Below are 23088 nucleotides of genomic sequence, written 5' to 3'. Positions count from 1 at the left end.
TAGTCCAGCAGTTAAAATTAGGTTAAGCCACAATTTAAGGTTTCGGTTAAGTCAGAGGTGAGGATTAGGGTTGGGTCCTGGGTTAAGGCTAGGGTTAGGGTTATACCATGGGTTAGAAATAGAGTTATAGCAGGAGTTAGGGTCAGACCAGGTGCTAGAAATATGGTTAGTCCAACAGTTAAACTTAGGTTAAGCCAGAATTTAAGATTTAGGTTAAGCCAGAGGTGACGATTAGGGTTGGGTCCTAGGTAAAGGCTAGGGTTAGGGTTACACCATGGGATAGGAATAAAGTTAAAGCAGGAGTTAGGGTCAGAACATGGGCTTGAAATAGTGTTAGTCCAGCAGTTAAACTTAGGTTAAGCCAGAATTTAAGGTTTAGGTTAAGCCAGAGGTGAGGATTAAGGTTGGGTCTTAGGTTAAGGCTAGGGTTAGGGTCAGACCATGGGTTAGGAATAGAGTTAAAGCAGGAGTTAGGGTCAAACCAGGAGCTAGAAATAGGGTTAGTCCAGCAGTTAAAGTTAGGTTAAGCCAGAATTTTACGGTTTAGGTTAAACCAGAGGTGAGGATTAAGGTTGGGTTATGGGTTAAGGCTTGGGTTAGGGTTAGACCACGGATTAGTAATAGTGTTAAAACAGGAGTTAGGGACAGACCAGGAAACAGAAATAGGGTTAGTCCAGCAGTTAAACTTAGGTTATCCTAGTATTTAAGGTTTAGGTTAAGCCAGAGGTGAGGATTAGGGTTGGGTCCTGGGTTAAGGCTAGGGTTAAGGTTAGACCATAAGTTAGGAATAGAGTTAAAACAGGAGTTGGGTTCAGACCAGGAGCTAGAAACAGGGTTAGTCCAGCAGTTAAAGTGAGGTTATCCCAGTATTTAAGGTTTAGGTTAAGTCAGAGGTGAGGATTAGGGTTGGGTCCTGGTTTAAGGATAGGGTTAGAGTTAGACCATGGGTTAGGAATAGAGTTAAACAGGAGTTATGGTCAGACCAGGAGCTAGAAATAGGTTTAGATTAGCAGTTAAAGTTAGGTTATCCCAGTATTTAAGGTTTAGATTAAGACAGAGGTGAGGATTAGGGTTGGGTCTTGGTTAAGGCTAGGGTTAGGGTTACACCATTAATTAGGAATGTAATTAAAGCAGGAGTTAGGGTCAGACCAGGGTCTAGAAATAGGATTAGTCCAGCAGTTAATCTTAGGTTAAGCCACATTTTAAGGTTTCGGTTAAGCCAGAGGTGAGGATTAGGGTTGGGTCCTGGGTTAAGGCTAGGGTTAGGGTTATACCATGGGTTAGAAATAGAGTTATAGCAGGAGTTAGGGTCAGACCAGGGGCTAGAAATATGGCTAGTCCAACAGTTAAACTTAGGTTAAGCCAGAATTTAAGGTTTAGGTTAAGCCAGAGGTGAGGATTAGGGTTGGGTCCTGGGTAAAGGCTAGGGTTAGGGTTACACCATGGGATAGGAATAAAGTTAAAGCAGGAGTTAGGGTCAGAACATGGGCTTGAAATAGTGTTAGTCCAGCAGTTAAACTTAGGTTAAGCCAGAATTTAAGGTTTAGGTTAAGCCAGAGGTGAGGATTAAGGTTGGGTCTTAGGTTAAGGCTAGGGTTAGGGTCAGACCATGGGTTAGGAATAGAGTTAAAACAGGAGTTAGGGTCAAACCAGGAGCTAGAAATAGGGTTAGTCCAGCAGTTAAAGTTAGGTTAAGCCAGAATTTTACGGTTTAGGTTAAACCAGAGGTGAGGATTAAGGTTGGGTTATGGGTTAAGGCTAGGGTTAGGGTTAGACCACGGATTAGTAATAGTGTTAAAACAGGAGTTAGAGACAGACCAGGAAACAGAAATAGGGTTAGTCCAGCAGTTAAACTTAGGTTATCCTAGTATTTAAGGTTTAGGTTAAGCCAGAGGTGAGGATTAGGGTTGGGTCCTGGGTTAAGGCTAGGGTTAAGGTTAGACCATAAGTTAGGAATAGAGTTAATACAGGAGTTGGGTTCAGACCAGGAGCTAGAAACAGGGTTAGTCCAGCAGTTAAAGTGAGGTTATCCCAGTATTTAAGGTTTAGGTTAAGTCAGAGGTGAGGATTAGGGTTGGGTCCTGGTTTAAGGATAGGGTTAGAGTTAGACCATGGGTTAGGAATAGAGTTAAACAGGAGTTATGGTCAGACCAGGAGCTAGAAATAGGTTTAGATTAGCAGTTAAAGTTAGGTTATCCCAGTATTTAAGGTTTAGATTAAGACAGAGGTGAGGATTAGGGTTGGGTCTTGGTTAAGGCTAGGGTTAGGGTTACACCATTAATTAGGAATGGAATTAAAGCAGGAGTTAGGGTCAGACCAGGGTCTAGAAATAGGATTAGTCCAGCAGTTAATCTTAGGTTAAGCCACATTTTAAGGTTTCGGTTAAGCCAGAGGTGAGGATTAGGGTTGGGTCCTGGGTTAAGGCTAGGGTTAGGGTTATACCATGGGTTAGAAATAGAGTTATAGCAGGAGTTAGGGTCAGACCAAGGGCTAGAAATATGGCTAGTCCAACAGTTAAACTTAGGTTAAGCCAGAATTTAAGGTTTAGGTTAAGCCAGAGGTGAGGATTAGGGTTGGGTCCTGGGTAAAGGCTAGGGTTAGGGTTACACCATGGGATAGGAATAAAGTTAAAGCAGGAGTTAGGGTCAGAACATGGGCTTGAAATAGTGTTAGTCCAGCAGTTAAACTTAGGTTAAGCCTGAATTTAAGGTTTAGGTTAAGCCAGAGGTGAGGATTAAGGTCTGGTCTTAGGTTAAGGCTAGGGTTAGGGTTAGACCATGGGTTAGGAATAGAGTTAAAACAGGAGTTAGGGTCAAACCAGGAGCTAGAAAAAGGGTTAGTCCAGCAGTTAAAGTTAGGTTAAGCCAGAATTTTACGGTTTAGGTTAAACTAGAGGTGAGGATTAGGGTTGGGTTATGGGTTAAGGCTAGGGTTAGGGTTAGACCACGGATTAGTAATAGAGTTAAAACAGGAGTTGGGTTCAGACCAGGAGCTAGAAACAGGGTCAGTCCAGCAGTTAAAGTTAGGTTATCCCAGTATTTAAGGTTTAGATTAAGTCAGAGGTGAGGATAAGGGTTGGGTCCTGGTTTAAGGATAGGGTTAGAGTTAGACCATGGGTTAGGAATAGAGTTAAAACAGGAGTTATGGTCAGACCAGGAGCTAGAAATAGGTTTAGATTAGCAGTTAAAGTTAGGTTATCCCAGTATTTAAGGTTTAGATTAAGACAGAGGTGAGGATTATGGTTGGGTCATGGTTAAGGCTAGGGTTAGGGTTACACCATTAATTAGGAATGGAGTTAAAGCAGGAGTTAGGGTCAGACCAGGGTCTAGAAATAGGATTAGTCCAGCAGTTAAACTTAGGTTAAGCCACAATTTAAGGTTTCGGTTAAGCCAGAGGTGAGGATTAGGGTTGGGTCCTGGGTTAAGGCTAGGGTTAGGGTTATACCATGAGTTAGAAATAGAGTTATAGCTGGAGTTGAGGTCAGACCAGGGGCTAGAAATATGGTTAGTCCAACAGTTAAACTTAGGTTAATCCAGAATTTAAAGGTTTAGGTTAAGCCAGAGGTGAGGATTAGGGTTGGGTCCTGGGTAAAGGCTAGGGTTAGGGTTACACCATGGGATAGGAATAAAGTTAAAGCAGGAGTTAGGGTCAGAGCATGGGCTTAAAATAGTGTTAGTCCAGCAGTTAAACTTAGGTTAAGCCAGAATTTAAGGTTTAGGTTAAGCCAGAGGTGAGGGTTAAGGTTGGGTCTTAGGTTAAGGTTAGAGTTAGACCATGGGTTAGGAATAGAGTTAAAACAGGAGTTAGGGTCAAACCAGGAGCTAGAAATAGGGTTAGTCCAGCAGTTAAAGTTAAGTTAAGCCAGAATTTTACGGTTTAGGTTAAACCAGAGGTGAGGATTAGGGTTGGGTCATGGGTTAAGGCTAAGGTTAGGGTTAGACCACAGATTAGTAATAGATTTAAAACAGGAGTTAGGGTCAGACCAGGAAATAGAAATAGGGTTAGTCCAGCAGTTAAACTTAGGTTATCCTAGTATTTAAGGTTTAGGTTAAGCCAGAGGTGAGGATTAGGGTTGGGTCCTGGGTTAAGGCTAGGGTTAGGGTTATACCATGAGTTAGAAATAGAGTTATAGCAGGAGTTGAGGTCAGACCAGGGGCTAGAAATATGGTTAGTCCAACAGTTAAACTTAGGTTAATCCAGAATTTAAGGTTTAGGTTAAGCCAGAGGTGAGGATTAGGGTTGGGTCCTGGGTAAAGGCTAGGGTTAGGGTTACACCATGGGATAGGAATAAAGTTAAAGCAGGAGTTAGGGTCAGACCAGGTGCTAGAAATATGGTTAGTCCAACAGTTAAACTTAGGTTAAGCCAGAATTTAAGATTTAGGTTAAGCCAGAGGAGAGGATTAGGGTTGGGTCCTGGGTTAAGGATAGGGTTAGGGTTATACCATGGGTTAGAAATAGAGTTATAGCAGGAGTTAGGGTCAGACCAGGTGCTAGAAATATGGTTAGTCCAACAGTTAAACTTAGGTTAAGCCAGAATTTAAGATTTAGGTTAAGCCAGAGGTGACGATTAGGGTTGGGTCCTAGGTAAAGGCTAGGGTTAGGGTTACACCATGGGATAGGAATAAAGTTAAAGCAGGAGTTAGGGTCAGAACATGGGCTTGAAATAGTGTTAGTCCAGCAGTTAAACTTAGGTTAAGCCAGAATTTAAGGTTTAGGTTAAGCCAGAGGTGAGGATTAAGGTTGGGTATTAGGTTAAGGCTAGGGTTAGGGTTAGACCATGGGTTAGGAATAGAGTTAAAAAAGGAGTTAGGGTCAAACCAGGAGCTAGAAATAGGGTTAGTCCAGCAGTTAAAGTTGGGTTAAGCCAGAATTTTTCGGTTTAGGTTAAACCAGAGGTGAGGATTAGGGTTGGGTTATAGGTTAAGGCTAGGGTTAGGGTTAGACCACGGATTAGTAATAGAGTTAAAACAGGAGTTAGGGTCAGACCAGGAAACAGAAATAGGGTTAGTCTAGCAGTTAAACGTAGGTTATCCTAGTATTTAAGGTTTAGGTTAAGCCAGAGGTGAGGATTAGGGTTGGGTCCTGGGTTAAGGCTAGGGTTAGGGTTAGACCATAGGTTAGGAATATAGTTAAAACAGGAGTTGGGTTCAGACCAGGAGCTAGAAACAGGGATAGTCCAGCAGTTAAAGTTAGGTTATCTCAGTATTTAAGGTTTAGGTTAAGTCAGAGGTGAGGATTAGGGTTGGGTCCTGGTTTAAGGATAGGGTTAGAGTTAGACCATGGGTTAGGAATAGAGTTAAAACAGGAGTTATGGTCAGAACAGGAGCTAGAAATAGGTTTAGATTAGCAGTTAAAGTTAGGTTATCCCAGTATTTAAGGTTTAGATTAAGACAGAGGTGAGGATTAGGGTTGGGTCCTGGTTAAGGCTAGGGTTAGGGTTACACCATTAATTAGGAATGGAGTTAAAGCAGGAGTTAGGGTCAGACCAGAGTCTAGAAATAGGATTAGTCCAGCAGTTAAAATTAGGTTAAGCCACAATTTAAGGTTTCGGTTAAGTCAGAGGTGAGGATTAGGGTTGGGTCCTGGGTTAAGGCTAGGGTTAGGGTTATACCATGGGTTAGAAATAGAGTTATAGCAGGAGTTAGGGTCAGACCAGGTGCTAGAAATATGGTTAGTCCAACAGTTAAACTTAGGTTAAGCCAGAATTTAAGATTTAGGTTAAGCCAGAGGTGACGATTAGGGTTGGGTCCTAGGTAAAGGCTAGGGTTAGGGTTACACCATGGGATAGGAATAAAGTTAAAGCAGGAGTTAGGGTCAGAACATGGGCTTGAAATAGTGTTAGTCCAGCAGTTAAACTTAGGTTAAGCCAGAATTTAAGGTTTAGGTTAAGCCAGAGGTGAGGATTAAGGTTGGGTCTTAGGTTAAGGCTAGGGTTAGGGTCAGACCATGGGTTAGGAATAGAGTTAAAACAGGAGTTAGGGTCAAACCAGGAGCTAGAAATAGGGTTAGTCCAGCAGTTAAAGTTAGGTTAAGCCAGAATTTTACGGTTTAGGTTAAACCAGAGGTGAGGATTAAGGTTGGGTTATGGGTTAAGGCTAGGGTTAGGGTTAGACCACGGATTAGTAATAGTGTTAAAACAGGAGTTAGAGACAGACCAGGAAACAGAAATAGGGTTAGTCCAGCAGTTAAACTTAGGTTATCCTAGTATTTAAGGTTTAGGTTAAGCCAGAGGTGAGGATTAGGGTTGGGTCCTGGGTTAAGGCTAGGGTTAAGGTTAGACCATAAGTTAGGAATAGAGTTAAAACAGGAGTTGGGTTCAGACCAGGAGCTAGAAACAGGGTTAGTCCAGCAGTTAAAGTGAGGTTATCCCAGTATTTAAGGTTTAGGTTAAGTCAGAGGTGAGGATTAGGGTTGGGTCCTGGTTTAAGGATAGGGTTAGAGTTAGACCATGGGTTAGGAATAGAGTTAAACAGGAGTTATGGTCAGACCAGGAGCTAGAAATAGGTTTAGATTAGCAGTTAAAGTTAGGTTATCCCAGTATTTAAGGTTTAGATTAAGACAGAGGTGAGGATTAGGGTTGGGTCTTGGTTAAGGCTAGGGTTAGGGTTACACCATTAATTAGGAATGGAATTAAAGCAGGAGTTAGGGTCAGACCAGGGTCTAGAAATAGGATTAGTCCAGCAGTTAATCTTAGGTTAAGCCACATTTTAAGGTTTCGGTTAAGCCAGAGGTGAGGATTAGGGTTGGGTCCTGGGTTAAGGCTAGGGTTAGGGTTATACCATGGGTTAGAAATAGAGTTATAGCAGGAGTTAGGGTCAGACCAGGGGCTAGAAATATGGCTAGTCCAACAGTTAAACTTAGGTTAAGCCAGAATTTAAGGTTTAGGTTAAGCCAGAGGTGAGGATTAGGGTTGGGTCCTGGGTAAAGGCTAGGGTTAGGGTTACACCATGGGATAGGAATAAAGTTAAAGCAGGAGTTAGGGTCAGAACATGGGCTTGAAATAGTGTTAGTCCAGCAGTTAAACTTAGGTTAAGCCAGAATTTAAGGTTTAGGTTAAGCCAGAGGTGAGGATTAAGGTCTGGTCTTAGGTTAAGGCTAGGGTTAGGGTTAGACCATGGGTTAGGAATAGAGTTAAAACAGGAGTTAGGGTCAAACCAGGAGCTAGAAAAAGGGTTAGTCCAGCAGTTAAAGTTAGGTTAAGCCAGAATTTTACGGTTTAGGTTAAACTAGAGGTGAGGATTAGGGTTGGGTTATGGGTTAAGGCTAGGGTTAGGGTTAGACCACGGATTAGTAATAGAGTTAAAACAGGAGTTGGGTTCAGACCAGGAGCTAGAAACAGGGTCAGTCCAGCAGTTAAAGTTAGGTTATCCCAGTATTTAAGGTTTAGATTAAGTCAGAGGTGAGGATAAGGGTTGGGTCCTGGTTTAAGGATAGGGTTAGAGTTAGACCATGGGTTAGGAATAGAGTTAAAACAGGAGTTATGGTCAGACCAGGAGCTAGAAATAGGTTTAGATTAGCAGTTAAAGTTAGGTTATCCCAGTATTTAAGGTTTAGATTAAGACAGAGGTGAGGATTATGGTTGGGTCATGGTTAAGGCTAGGGTTAGGGTTACACCATTAATTAGGAATGGAGTTAAAGCAGGAGTTAGGGTCAGACCAGGGTCTAGAAATAGGATTAGTCCAGCAGTTAAACTTAGGTTAAGCCACAATTTAAGGTTTCGGTTAAGCCAGAGGTGAGGATTAGGGTTGGGTCCTGGGTTAAGGCTAGGGTTAGGGTTATACCATGAGTTAGAAATAGAGTTATAGCTGGAGTTGAGGTCAGACCAGGGGCTAGAAATATGGTTAGTCCAACAGTTAAACTTAGGTTAATCCAGAATTTAAAGGTTTAGGTTAAGCCAGAGGTGAGGATTAGGGTTGGGTCCTGGGTAAAGGCTAGGGTTAGGGTTACACCATGGGATAGGAATAAAGTTAAAGCAGGAGTTAGGGTCAGAGCATGGGCTTAAAATAGTGTTAGTCCAGCAGTTAAACTTAGGTTAAGCCAGAATTTAAGGTTTAGGTTAAGCCAGAGGTGAGGGTTAAGGTTGGGTCTTAGGTTAAGGTTAGAGTTAGACCATGGGTTAGGAATAGAGTTAAAACAGGAGTTAGGGTCAAACCAGGAGCTAGAAATAGGGTTAGTCCAGCAGTTAAAGTTAAGTTAAGCCAGAATTTTACGGTTTAGGTTAAACCAGAGGTGAGGCTTAGGGTTGGGTCATGGGTTAAGGCTAAGGTTAGGGTTAGACCACAGATTAGTAATAGATTTAAAACAGGAGTTAGGGTCAGACCAGGAAATAGAAATAGGGTTAGTCCAGCAGTTAAACTTAGGTTATCCTAGTATTTAAGGTTTAGGTTAAGCCAGAGGTGAGGATTAGGGTTGGGTCCTGGGTTAAGGCTAGGGTTAGGGTTATACCATGAGTTAGAAATAGAGTTATAGCAGGAGTTGAGGTCAGACCAGGGGCTAGAAATATGGTTAGTCCAACAGTTAAACTTAGGTTAATCCAGAATTTAAGGTTTAGGTTAAGCCAGAGGTGAGGATTAGGGTTGGGTCCTGGGTAAAGGCTAGGGTTAGGGTTACACCATGGGATAGGAATAAAGTTAAAGCAGGAGTTAGGGTCAGAACATGGGCTTGAAATAGGGTTAGTCCAGCAGTTAAACTTAGGTTAAGCCACAATTTAAGGTTTCGGTTAAGCCAGAGGAGAGGATTAGGGTTGGGTCCTGGGTTAAGGATAGGGTTAGGGTTATACCATGGGTTAGAAATAGAGTTATAGCAGGAGTTAGGGTCAGACCAGGTGCTAGAAATATGGTTAGTCCAACAGTTAAACTTAGGTTAAGCCAGAATTTAAGATTTAGGTTAAGCCAGAGGTGACGATTAGGGTTGGGTCCTAGGTAAAGGCTAGGGTTAGGGTTACACCATGGGATAGGAATAAAGTTAAAGCAGGAGTTAGGGTCAGAACATGGGCTTGAAATAGTGTTAGTCCAGCAGTTAAACTTAGGTTAAGCCAGAATTTAAGGTTTAGGTTAAGCCAGAGGTGAGGATTAAGGTTGGGTATTAGGTTAAGGCTAGGGTTAGGGTTAGACCATGGGTTAGGAATAGAGTTAAAAAAGGAGTTAGGGTCAAACCAGGAGCTAGAAATAGGGTTAGTCCAGCAGTTAAAGTTGGGTTAAGCCAGAATTTTTCGGTTTAGGTTAAACCAGAGGTGAGGATTAGGGTTGGGTTATAGGTTAAGGCTAGGGTTAGGGTTAGACCACGGATTAGTAATAGAGTTAAAACAGGAGTTAGGGTCAGACCAGGAAACAGAAATAGGGTTAGTCTAGCAGTTAAACGTAGGTTATCCTAGTATTTAAGGTTTAGGTTAAGCCAGAGGTGAGGATTAGGGTTGGGTCCTGGGTTAAGGCTAGGGTTAGGGTTAGACCATAGGTTAGGAATATAGTTAAAACAGGAGTTGGGTTCAGACCAGGAGCTAGAAACAGGGATAGTCCAGCAGTTAAAGTTAGGTTATCCCAGTATTTAAGGTTTAGGTTAAGTCAGAGGTGAGGATTAGGGTTGGGTCCTGGTTTAAGGATAGGGTTAGAGTTAGACCATGGGTTAGGAATAGAGTTAAAACAGGAGTTATGGTCAGAACAGGAGCTAGAAATAGGTTTAGATTAGCAGTTAAAGTTAGGTTATCCCAGTATTTAAGGTTTAGATTAAGACAGAGGTGAGGATTAGGGTTGGGTCCTGGTTAAGGCTAGGGTTAGGGTTACACCATTAATTAGGAATGGAGTTAAAGCAGGAGTTAGGGTCAGACCAGAGTCTAGAAATAGGATTAGTCCAGCAGTTAAAATTAGGTTAAGCCACAATTTAAGGTTTCGGTTAAGTCAGAGGTGAGGATTAGGGTTGGGTCCTGGGTTAAGGCTAGGGTTAGGGTTATACCATGGGTTAGAAATAGAGTTATAGCAGGAGTTAGGGTCAGACCAGGTGCTAGAAATATGGTTAGTCCAACAGTTAAACTTAGGTTAAGCCAGAATTTAAGATTTAGGTTAAGCCAGAGGTGACGATTAGGGTTGGGTCCTAGGTAAAGGCTAGGGTTAGGGTTACACCATGGGATAGGAATAAAGTTAAAGCAGGAGTTAGGGTCAGAACATGGGCTTGAAATAGTGTTAGTCCAGCAGTTAAACTTAGGTTAAGCCAGAATTTAAGGTTTAGGTTAAGCCAGAGGTGAGGATTAAGGTTGGGTCTTGGTTAAGGCTAGGGTTAGGGTTAGACCATGTGTTAGGAAAAGAGTTAAAACAGGAGTTAGGGTCAAACCAGGAGCTAGAAATAGGGTAAGTCCAGCAGTTAAAGTTAGGCTAAGCCAGAATTTTACGGTTTAGGTTAAATCAGAGGTGAGGATTAGGGTTATGTCATGGGTTAAGGCTAGGGTTAGGGTTAGACCATGGGTTAGGAATAGAGTTAAAACAAGAGTTGCGTTCAGACCAGGAGCTAGAAACAGGGTTAGTCCAGCAGTTAAAGTTAGGTTATCCCAGTATTTAAGGTTTAGGTTAAGTCAGAGGTGAGGATTAGGGTTGGGTTCTGGTTTAAGGATAGGGTTACAGTTAGACCATGGGTTAGGAATAGAGTTAAAACAGGAGTTATGGTCAGACCAGGAGCTAGAAATAGGTTTAGATTAGCAGTTAAAGTTAGGTTATCCCAGTATTTAAGGTTTAGATTAAGACAGAGGTGAGGATTAGGGTTGGGTCCTGGTTAAGGCTAGGGTTAGGGCTACACCATTAATTAGGAATGGAGTTAAAGCAGGAGTTAGGGTCAGACCAGGGTCTAGAAATAGGATTAGTCCAGCAGTTAAAATTAGGTTAAGCCACAATTTAAGGTTTCGGTTAAGCCAGAGGTGAGGATTAGGGTTGGGTCCTGGGTTAAAGCTAGGGTTAGGGTTATACCATGGGTTAGAAATAGAGTTATAGCAGGAGTTAGGGTCAGACAAGGGGCTAGAAATATGGTTAGTCCAACAGTTAAACTTAGGTTAAGCCAGAGGTGAGGATTAGGGTTGGGTCCTGGGTAAAGGCTAGGGTTAGGGTTACACCATGGGATAGGAATAAAGTTAAAGCAGGAGTTAGGGTCAGAACATGGGCTTGAAATAGTGTTAGTCCAGCAGTTAAACTTAGGTTAAGCCAGAATTTAAGGTTAAAGTTAAGCCAGAGGTGAGGATTAAGGTTGGGTCTTAGGTTAAGGCTAGGGTTAGGGTTAGACCATGGGTTAGGAATAGAGTTAAAACAGGAGTTAGGGTCAAACCAGGAGCTAGAAATAGGGTTAGTCCAGCAGTTAAAGTTAGGTTAAGTCAGAATTTTACGGTTTAGGTTAAACCAGAGGTGAGGATTAGGGTTGGGTTATGGGTTAAGGCTAGGGTTAGGGTTAGACCACGGATTAGTAATAGAGTTAAAACAGGAGTTGGGGTCAGACCAGGAAACAGAAATAGGGTTAGTCCAGCAGTTAAACTTAGGTTATCCTAGTATTTAAGGTTTAGGTTAAGCCAGAGGTGAGGATTAGGGTTGTGTTACGGTTGCTGCGAGCACTGGAGACTAAGTCCAGATTTCTTACTACTGCACATGTGCGAGCGCTGGAGACTAAGTCCAGATTTCTTGCTACTGCACATGTGCGAGCGCTGGAGACTAAGTCCAGATTTCTTGCTACTGCACATGTGCGAGCGCCGGAGACTAAGTCCTATCTTGGAGCCATTGCACATGTGCGGGTGACATCATCGCTGACACGAGGTCACATGTCTCTGACACCTTCTATGCCGATTGGTCGCTGGTCATGTGCTTGTGATGCCTTGCTCGGTGATAGGCCAGCATGACGTCACTCCTGTCGTTCTGGCAGCGGATTGGCTCTGGTGTCCTCCATCTTGGATGAGGCACAGAGTCTATATAAGACCCTGACACACGCCGCATGGCGCTCAGTCCTCTTGGTTCATGCATAAGAGTAGACGCTCTGTGCGCGTTCCTCTAGGCATTCCTCTGTCTATGCTAGGTGAGCACTACCGGCAGGGTAGCGTTCTTATACCTTACAGCTTCGGCTGCTGTCCGTATCCTTACCTCTTAGGGGAGTGGACATAGGCAGGTGCCTGAGGCACATGGTCTGGCTGGGCCTTGTGGTTCGACTCGTAGGTTGACGTTGCCGCTAGGGTAACGTTCCTTATACTGCATCTGGCAGTTGTTCGTATCCTCGCACACTAGGGGAGCGAACAGAGGTAGGAGCTTTGTGCGGCTTACGCTGCTGTTCGTCTCTTTTGCACCACTAGAAGAGCGGACCTAGGCAGGTGCCATATCTAGTGGTTCGTGTCCTCGCACACTAGTGGAGCGAACGCAGGTAGGAGCTTTGTGCGGCTTACGCTGCTGTTCGTCTCTTTTGCACCACTAGAAGAGCGGACCTAAGTAGGTGCCATTTCGCACACATTGCCTTTGTCTCTGTGATTATTAACAGAGATCATTCCACACACCCTCCAAGTAAGGGAGGAATTGCTTTACTTACTTATTATATCCTTCTGTGAGTTAACAGAGGTATTGCACTCTGCCATAGTCTGCAGCAGAGTCTTTGCACCGTGGACCCTGACTGTCTGATACTCCTTTAGGCTATCAGACAGCCCCCCGTAACATTAGGACTGAGCCAAGGGTCTGGCAGTTATGGCAGAATATCAGCAGTTACACCATTACATACAGGTACTTGAGTCACGGCTCAAGAGTATAGAGGATAAACCTCAGACCATGGAGACATCTGCACATGATCCTCGACTTGCTCTGCCAAACAGATATTCTGGCGATGCCAGATCATGTCGTGGTTTCATTAGTCAGTGTCAGATACACCTAGGTCAACTCTTCTCGCTTCTCTACGGAGAGGTCCAGAGTAGGCTTTATCATCTCCTTACTTCAGGATAAAGCCTTAGAATGGGCGACTATCCTATGGGAGCGCTCTGATGTGGTTACTCTGAGACATCAAGACTTTCTTGATGCTCTTAAGGCAGTATTCATGGGTCCGCAGGTTACCCATGATGCGGCCCTGAGACTGTTAGATCTATCTCAGGGTTCGTTATCCACTAGTTCTTATGCCATTGCTTTTAGAACTCTGGTGGCAGAACTAGATTGGCCAGAGAAGGTGTTGATTCCTATCTTCTGGAGAGGGTTGGCAGGCTATGTCAAGGATGCTCTTGCTACTCGTGAGGTCCCTGCTTCTCTGGAGGACTTGATCACAGTAGCAACGAGGATCGATGTACGCCATAAGGAACGTAGACTCGAGGTCTCTTCCTCATGCCCTAAGCATCAGGCTATTCCAGTTGTTGAGGGTCCACTACCATCTTCCTCAGCATCTGAAACATCTCCCACTCCTATGGAGTTAGGTCATACGTCTTCCAGACTACGCAAGTCTGGTCCTCCTATATGTTACGTATGTCGTCAGGCTGGGCACTATGCCAACAAGTGTCCTAGTCATCAGGGAAACTCCCTGGCCTAGTAACCATTAGAGGGGGGTTACTAGAGACGTCTTCTGCACCCTCTAAGTGTTGTATCCCAGGTCAGCTCTCGTTATCTGAGAATACATGGCCTATTATGGCTTTTGTGGATTCCGGAGCTGACGGGACTTTTGTGTCCTCAGGATTTGTAAAGGGACACAATATTCCCTCTATCATGTTAGAGGCGCCTATTCCTGTCCGTGTTGTTAATGGAACTATGTTGTCTGACTCCATTACATTGAGGACAGTTCCCTTGCGCCTTTCCCTGTCTCAGGGTCACATAGAGGAGATTTCTTTTCTTGTTTTGCCTGAGGGTATAGACGACATCCTTCTGGGTCTCCCATGGCTTCGGACTCATGCTCCTCACATTGACTGGGAGTCTGACAGCATTATTAGTTGGGGTTCGAAATGTCAGTCCCGATGTCTTCCCTTACCACCTAAGGTCATTGCGGTTGCATCTACTGATCTCTCTCCCATACCTACACCCTATCTGGATTTCGCTGACGTGTTCTCCAAACAGGGTGCTGAGGTTCTTCCACCCCATAGGCCGTATGACTGTGCCATAGACCTTATCCCAGGTTCGGTTCCACCTAAAGGCAGGGTTTACCCCCTGTCGATACCTGAGTCGGAGGCCATGTCGACCTATATAAGAGAGAGTTTAGAGAAGGGGTTCATTCGTAAGTCTCTCTCCCGCGGGAGCTGGGTTTTTCTTTGTTCGGAAGAAAGAGGGTGATTTGCGTCCCTGCATAGATTACAGGGGTCTCAACGCAATCACAATAAAGAACAAATACCCATTACCTTTAATTTTGGAGCTCTTTGACAGATTGAGAGGAGCTCAAGTTTTTACAAAGTTGGATCTGCGGGGTGCGTATAACTTGGTACGAATTCGAAAGGGTGACGAATGGAAGACCGCTTTTAACACCCGAGACGGTCACTATGAATACCTCGTCATGCCTTTTGGGTTATGTAATGCACCCGCAGTATTTCAGGACTTCGTAAACGATGTGTTCAGGGATTTACTGTTATCCTCAGTAGTGGTGTATCTGGACGACATCCTGATTTTTTCTCCTGATCTGGAGACTCATCGTCAGGATGTCGTTCGTGTCCTTTCCCGTTTAAGGGAGCACTCATTGTTTGCTAAACTCGAGAAATGTGTATTCGAGCAGTCCTCATTGCCTTTTTTGGGTTACATTATCTCACAAGAGGGCCTGGCTATGGATCCTGCGAAGCTCTCTGCTGTCCTGCAATGGTCCGAACCTCATTCCTTGAAGGCGGTGCAACGCTTCTTAGGATTCATAAATTATTACAGGCAGTTCATACCCCATTTTTCTACTTTGGTGGCCCCTTTGGTGGCCTTGACTAAGAAAGGTGCTAATCCCAAAGCCTGGTCTACTGAGACATCTCAGGCTTTTGAGGCAGTAAAAAGACACTTTTCAACTGCTCCCGTTCTTCAAAGACCCGATGAGAGTAAGCCCTTCCTCTTAGAGGTTGATGCCTCTTCAGTGGGTGCTGGTGCGGTCTTGTATCAAAAGAACGGTGCAGGTAGAAAAAGGCCGTGTTTCTTCTTTGCGAAAACCTTTTCACCAGCAGAGAGAAACTATACCATTGGGGATAGGGAACTGCTCGCCTTGAGATTAGCCTTGGAGGAGTGGCGTCACTTGCTGGAAGGAGCGAAACATCCTTTCCAGGTCTATACAGACCATAAGAATCTGACGTACTTACAAACCGCTCAGCGTCTGAATCCTCGCCAAGCCCGCTGGTCCTTGTTTTTCTCCCGCTTTCACTTCTCCATCAACTATCTGTCTGGGAGTAAGAATAACAAGGCAGACGCCCTGTCTCGCTCTATGCTTTCTACCCAGGAGGAGATTGACGAACCTCGTCTTATCCTTCCCTCCAGGGTTTTTCATACGCTCTCCCCTGTGACGTTAGACCAAATCCCACCGGGCAAGACCTTTGTTCCGCCTGATCGACAGAATGATATACTGTCATGGGCCCACACCTCAAAGGTGGGTGGGCATTTTGGTATTAGGCGGACACGAGAGTTACTGGAGAGGTGGTATTGGTGGCCACACTTAGCCAGCCACGTCAAGAGATATGTCGGTTCCTGCTACTCGTGTGCTCGCAACCGTCCATTACGGCAGAGACCGGCTGGACTCTTGCATCCTTTACCAGTGCCAGATAGACCATGGGAGGTGGTAGGCATGGACTTTGTGGGTGATCTTCCATGTTCACAGGGACATAGATTTGTGTGGGTCATTACGGACCATTTCTCCCGGATGGTTCATCTCGTACCGTTATCGAGAATCCCATCTTCCAGGGTACTAGCCAAACTATTCCTCAAGCATGTCTTTAGGCTTCACGGGATGCCAGATCGTATCATTTGTGATAGAGGCCCGCAATTTACTTCCCGTTTCTGGCGAGATCTTTGTAGCCTTCTGCAAATTGAGTTGAATCTCTCTTCGGCATACCATCCGGAGACCAATGGTTTGGTTGAGCATACCAATCAATCTATTATTATATACCTTCGACACTTTGTTGCTGAGAACCACGATAACTGGTCCTCCCTCCTACCCTGGGCAGAATTTGCCCTTAACAATTCGCTGGCTGAGGCCACTGGGCAGACACCGTTCGTACTCAATAATGGGCAACACCCTAGGGTACCGGTACCATATCCCGCTGCTGCACCTCCTCCTCTTGTGGCCGACTGGGCAACTAATGCCAGAGAGGTTTGGGATCGGACTCAAGAGTCGATCCAAGCAGCTAAGGACCATATGAAGACGGTGTCCGATCGGTTTCGTCGCCCGGCTCCTGTCTTTTCTCCAGGGGACTTTGTGTGGCTCTCTGCAAAACACGTGAGACTTAGAGTGAGCTCTGTCAAATTTGCTCCTCACTTCCTGGGTCCTTATGAGGTTCTTCGACAGGTAAATCCTGTAGTCTACCAATTGAAGTTACCCGTCCATCTTAAGATTCATGACAAATTCCATGTCTCACTGCTAAAGCCAGCTATTTTACCTCACGCTCGTGAAGTGCACTCTCCTGCCTCTGATTCCTCTCGCTCTAGCTATGAGCTATGAGCCATAGTTGGTTCTAAGATGGTTAGAGGGCGCAGGTGCTTCTTGATAGATTGGGAGGGTTACGGCCCGGAACATTGCTCTTGGGAGCCTGAGGAGGCTGTCCATGCTCCCGACTTAGTTGCCGATTACCTGCGTCGCCGGGAGGGGGGCCTTTGAGGGGGAGGTACTGTTACGGTTGCTGCGAGCACTGGAGACTAAGTCCAGATTTCTTACTACTGCACATGTGCGAGCGCTGGAGACTAAGTCCAGATTTCTTGCTACTGCACATGTGCGAGCGCTGGAGACTAAGTCCAGATTTCTTGCTACTGCACATGTGCGAGCGCCGGAGACTAAGTCATATCTTGGAGCCATTGCACATGTGCGGGTGACATCATCGCTGACACGAGGTCACATGTCTCTGACACCTTCTATGCCGATTGGTCGCTGGTCATGTGCTTGTGATGCCTTGCTCGGTGATAGGCCAGCATGACGTAACTCCTGTCGTTCTGGCAGCGGATTGGCTCTGGTGTCCTCCATCTTGGATGAGGCACAGAGTCTATATAAGACCCTGACACACGCCGCATGGCGCTCAGTCCTCTTGGTTCATGCATAAGAGTAGACGCTCTGTGCGCGTTCCTCTAGGCATTCCTCTGTCTATGCTAGGTGAGCGCTACCGGCAGGGTAGCGTTCTTATACCTTACAGCTTCGGCTGCTGTCCGTATCCTTACCTCTTAGGGGAGCGGACATAGGCAGGTGCCTGAGGCACATGGTCTGGCTGGGCCTTGAGGTTCGACACGTAGGTGGACGTTGCCGCTAGGGTAACGTTCCTTATACTGCGTCTGGCAGTTGTTCGTATCCTCGCACACTAGGGGAGCGAACAGAGGTAGGAGCTTTGTGCGGCTTACGCTGCTGTTCGTCTCTTTTGCACCACTAGAAGAGCGGACCTAGGCAGGTGCCATATCTAGTGGTTCGTGTCCTGGCACACTAGTGGAGCGAACGCAGGTAGGAGCTTTGTGCTTCTTATGCTGCTGTTCGTCTCTTTTGCACCACTAGAAGAGCGGACCTAGGTAGGTGCCATTTCGCACACATTGCCTTTGTCTCTGTGATTATTAACAGAGATCATTCCACACACCCTCCAAGTAAGGGAGGAATTGCTTTACTTACTTATTATATCCTTCTGTGAGTTAACAGAGGTATTGCACTCTGCCATAGTCTGCAGCAGAGTCTTTGCACGGTGGACCCTGACTGTCTGATACTCCTTTAGGTTATCAGACAGCCCCCCGTAACAGGTTGGGTCCTGGGTTAAGGCTAGGGTTAGGGTTAGACCATGGGTTAGGAATAGAGTTAAAACAGGAGTTGGGTTCAGACCAGGAGCTAGAAACAGGGTTAGTCCAGCAGTTAAAGTTAGGTTATCCCAGTATTTAAGGTTTAGGTTAAGTCGGAGGTGAGGATTAGGGTTGGGTCCTGGTTTAAGGATAGGGTGAGAGTTAGACCATGGGTTAGGAATAGAGTTAAAACAGGAGTTATGGTCAGATCAGGAGCTAGAAATAGGTTTAGATTAGCAGTTAAAGTTAGGTTATCCCAGTATTTAAGGTTTAGATTAAGACAAAGGTGAGGATTAGGGTTGGGTCCTGGCTAAGGCTAGGGTTAGGGTTACACCATTAATTAGGAATGGAGTTAAAGCAGGAGTTAGGGTCAGACCAGGGTCTAGAAATAGGATTAGTACAGCAGTTAAACTTAGGTTAAGCCACAATTTAAGGTTTCGGTTAAGCCAGAGGTGAGGATTAGGGTTGGGTCCTGGGTTAAGGCTAGGGTTAGGGTTATACCATGGGTTAGAAATAGAGTTATAGCAGGAGTTAGGGTCAGACCAGGGGCTAGAAATATGGTTAGTCCAACAGTTAAACTTAGGTTAAGCCAGAGGTGAGGATTAGGGTTGGGTCCTGGGTAAAGGCTAGGGTTAGGGTTACACCATGGGATAGAAATAAAGTTAAAGCAGGAGTTAGGGTCAGAACATGGGCTTGAAATAGTGTTAGTCCAGCAGTTAAACTTAGGTTAAGCCAGAATTTAAGGTTTAGGTTAAGCCAGAGGTGAGGATTAAGGTTGAGTCTTAGGTTAAGGCTAGGGTTAGGGTTAGACCATGGGTTAGGAATAGAGTTAAAACAGGAGTTAGGGTCAAACCAGGAGCTAGAAATAGGGTTAGTCTAGCAGTTAAAGTTAGGTTAAGTCAGAATGTTACGGTTTAGGTTAAACCAGAGGTGAGATTAGGGTTGGGTTATGGGTTAAGGCTAGGGTTAGGGTTAGACCACGGATTAGTAATAGAGTTAAAACAGGAGTTAGGGTCAGACCAGGAAACAGAAATAGGGTTAGTCCAGCAGTTAAACTTAGGTTATCCTAGTATTTAAGGTTTAGGTTAAGCCAGAGGTGAGGATTAGGGTTAGACCATGGGTTAGGAATAGAGTTAAAACAGGAGTTCGGTTCAGACCAGGAGCTAGAAACAGGGTTAGTCCAGCAGTTAAAGTTAGGTTATCCCAGTATTTAAGGTTTAGATTAAGACAGAGGTGAGGATTAGGGTTGAGTGCTGGTTAAGGCTAGGGTTAGGGTTACACCATTAATTAGGAATGGAGTTAAAGCAGGAGTTAGGGTCAGACCAGGGTCTAGAAATAGGGTTAGTCCAGCAGTTAAACTTAGGTTAAGCCACAATTTAAGGTTTTTGTTAAGCCAGAGGTGAGGATTAGGGTTGGGTCCTGGGTTAAGGCTAGGGTTAGGGTTATACAATGGGTTAGAAATAGAGTTATAGCAGGAGTTAGGGTCAGACCAAGGGCTAGAAATATGGTTAGTCCAACAGTTAATCTTAGGTTAAGCCAGAATTTAAGGTTTAGGTTAAGCCAGAGGAGAGGATTAGGGTTGGGTCCTGGGTAAAAGCTAGGGTTAGGGTTACAACATGGGTTAGGAATAGAGTTAAAGCAGGAGTTAGGGTCAGAACATGGGCTTGAAATAGGGTTAGTAAATCAGTTAAACTTAGGTTAAGCCAGAATTTAAGGTTTAGGTTAAGCCAGAGGTGAGGATTAAGGTTGGGTCTTGGTTAAGGCTAGGGTTAGGGTTAGACCATGTGTTAGGAATAGAGTTAAAACAGGAGTTAGGGTCAAACCAGGAGCTAGAAATAGGGTAAGTCCAGCAGTTAAAGTTAGGTTAAGCCAGAATTTTACGGTTTAGGTTAAACCAGAGGTGAGGATTAGGGTTATGTCATGGGTTAAGGCTAGGGTTAGGGTTAGACCATGGGTTAGGAATAAAGTTAAAACAAGAGTTGCGTTCAGACCAGGAGCTAGAAACAGGGTTAGTCCAGCAGTTAAAGTTAGTTTATCCCAGTATTTAAGGTTTAGGTTAAGTCAGAGGTGAGGATTAGGGTTGGGTCCTGGGTTAAGGATAGGGTTAGAGTTAGACCATGGGTTAGGAATAGAGTCAAAACAGGAGTTATGGTCAGACCAGGAGCTAGAAATAGGTTTAGATTATCAGTTAAAGTTAGGTTATCCCAGTATTTAAGGTTTAGATTAAGACAGAGGTGAGGATTAGGGTTGGGTCCTGGTTAAGGCTAGGGTTAGGGTTACACCATTAATTAGGAATGGAGTTAAAGCAGGAGTTAGGGTCAGACCAGGGTCTAGAAATAGGATTAGTCCAGCAGTTAAACTTAGGTTAAGCCACAATTTAAGGTTTCGTTTAAGCCAGAGGTGAGGATTAGGGTTGGGTCCTGGGTTAAGGCTAGGGTTAGGGTTATACCATGGGTTAGAAATAGAGTTATAGCAGGAGTTAGGGTCAGACCAGGGGCTAGAAATATAGTTAGTCCAACAGTTAAACTTAGGTTAAGCCAGAATTTAAGGTTTAGGTTAAGCCAGAGGTGAGGATTAGGGTTGAGTCCTGGGTAAAGGCTAGGGTTAGGGTTACACCATGGGATAGGAATAAAGTTAAAGCAGGAGTTAGGGTCAGAACATGGGCTTGAAATAGTGTTAGTCCAGCAGTTAAACTTAGGTTAAGCCAGAATTTAAGGTTTAGGTTAAGCCAGAGGTGAGGATTAAGATTGGGTCTTAGGTTAAGGCTAGGGTTAGGGTCAGACCATGGGTTAGGAATAGAGTTAAAACAGGAGTTAGGGTCAAACCAGGAGCTAGAAATAGGGTTAGTCCAGCAGTTAAAGTTAGGTTAAGCCAGAATTTTACGGTTTAGGTTAAACCAGAGGTGAGGATTAGGGTTGGGTTATGGGTTAAGGCTAGGGTTAGGGTTAGACCACGGATTAGTAATAGAGTTAAAACAGGAGTTAGGGTCAGACCAGGAAACAGAAATAGGGTTAGTCCAGCAGTTAAACTTAGGTTATCCTAGTATTTAAGGTTTAGGTTAAGCCAGAGGTGAGGATTAGGGTTGGGTCCTGGGTTAAGGCTAGGGTTAGACCATGGGTTAGGAATAGAGTAAAAACAGGAGTTGGGTTCAGACCAGGAGCTAGAAACAGGGTTAGTCCAGCAGTTAAAGTTAGGTTATCCCAGTATTTAAGGTTTAGGTTAAGTCAGAGGTGTGGATTAGGGTTGGGTCCTGGTTTAAGGATAGGGTTAGAGTTAGACCATGGGTTAGGAACAGAGTTAAAACAGGAGTTATGGTCAGACCAGGAGCTAGAAATAGGTTTAGATTAGCAGTTAAAGTTAGGTTATCCCAGTATTTAAGGTTTAGATTAAGATAGAGGTGAGGATTAGGGTTGGGTCCTGGTTAAGGCTAGGGTTAGGGTTACAACAATAATTAGGAATGGAGTTAAAGCAGGAGTTAGGGTCAGACCAGGGTCTAGAAATAGGATTAGTCCAGCAGTTAAACTTAGGTTAAGCCACAATTTAAGGTTTCTGTTAAGCCAGAGGTGAGGATTAGGGTTCGGTCCTGGGTAAAGGCTAGGGTTAGGGTTACACCATGGGATAGGAATAAAGTTAAAGCAGGAGTTGGGGTCAGAATATGGGCTTGAAATAGTGTTGGTCCAGCAGTTAAACTTAGGTTAAGCCAGAATTTAAGGTTTAGGTTAAGCCAGAGGTGAGGATTAAGGTTGGGTCTTAGGTTAAGGCTAGGTTTAGGGTTAGACCATGGGTTAGGTATAGAGTTAAAACAGGAATTGGGTTCAGACCAGGAGCTACAAACAGGATTAGTCCAGCAGTTAAAGTTAGGTTATCCCAGTATTTAAGGTTTACGTTAAGTCAGAGGTGAGGATTAGGGTTGGGTCCTGGTTAAGGCTAGGTTTAGGGTTACACCATTAATTAGGAATGGAGTTAAAGCAGGAGTTAGGGTCAGACCAGGGTCTAGAAATAGGAATAGTCCAGCAGTTAAACTTAGGTTAAGCCACAATTTAAGGTTTCGGTTAAGCCAGAGGTGAGGATTAGGGTTGGGTCCTGGGTTAGGGCTAGGGTTAGGGTTATACCATGGGTTAGAAATAAAGTTATAGCAGGAGTTAGGGTCAGACCAGGGGCTAGAAATATGGTTAGTCCAACAGTTAAACTTAGGTTAAGCCAGAATTTAAGGTTTAGGTTAAGCCAGAGGTGAGGATTAGGGTTGGGTCCTGGGTAAAGGCTAGGGTTAGGGTTACACCATGGGATAGGAATAAAGTTAAAGGAGGAGTTAGGGTCAGAACATGGACTTGAAATAGTGTTAGTCCAGCAGTTAAACTTAGGTTAAGCCAGAATTTAAGGTTCAGGTTAAGCCAGAGGTGAGGATTAGGGTTGGGTCTTAGGTTAAGGCTAGGGTTAGGGTTAGACCATGGGTTAGGAATAGAGTTAAAACAGGAGTTGCGGTCAAACCAGGAGCTAGCAATAGGGTTAGTCCAGCAGTTAAAGTTGGATAAAGCCAAAATTTTACGGTTTAGGTTAAACCAGAGGTGAGGATTGGGGTTGGGTTATGGGTTAAGGCTAGGGTTAGGGTTAGACCACGGATTAGTAATAGAGTTTAAACAGGAGTTAGGGTCAGACCAGGAAACAGAAATAGGGTTAGTCCAGCAGTTAAACTTAGGTTATCCTAGTATTTAAGGTTTAGGTTAAGCCAGAGGTGAGGATTAGAGTTGGGTCCTGGGTTAAGGCTAGGGTTAGGGTTAGACCATGGGTTAGGAATAGAGTTAAAACAGGAGTTGGGTTCAGACCAGGAGCTAGAAACAGGGTTAGTCCAGCAGTTAAAGTTAGGTTTTCCCAGTATTTAAGGTTAAGGTTAAGCCAGAGGTGAGGATTAAGGTTGGATCTTGGGTTAAGGCTGGGGTTAGGGTTAGACCATGGGTTAGGAATAAAGTTAAAACAGGAGTTAGGGTCAAACCATGAGCTAGAAATAGGGTTAGTCCAGCAGTTAAAGTTAGGTTTTCCCAGAATTTAAGGTTTAGGTTTGGGTTAGGAAAGAAATGAGGATTAGGATTGAGTCCTGGGTTAAGGTTAGGGTTAGGGTTAGACCTTGGGTTAGGAAGAGAGTTAAAACAGGAGTTAGGGTCAGACCAGGAGCTAGAAATAGGGTTAGTCCAGCAGTTAAAGT

This window comes from Anomaloglossus baeobatrachus (genome assembly GCF_048569485.1).
Source record: "Anomaloglossus baeobatrachus isolate aAnoBae1 chromosome 1 unlocalized genomic scaffold, aAnoBae1.hap1 SUPER_1_unloc_5, whole genome shotgun sequence".
In the NCBI taxonomy this organism is placed as follows: Eukaryota; Metazoa; Chordata; class Amphibia; order Anura; family Aromobatidae; genus Anomaloglossus; species Anomaloglossus baeobatrachus.
Note: the sequence above shows the minus strand (reverse complement) of the source record.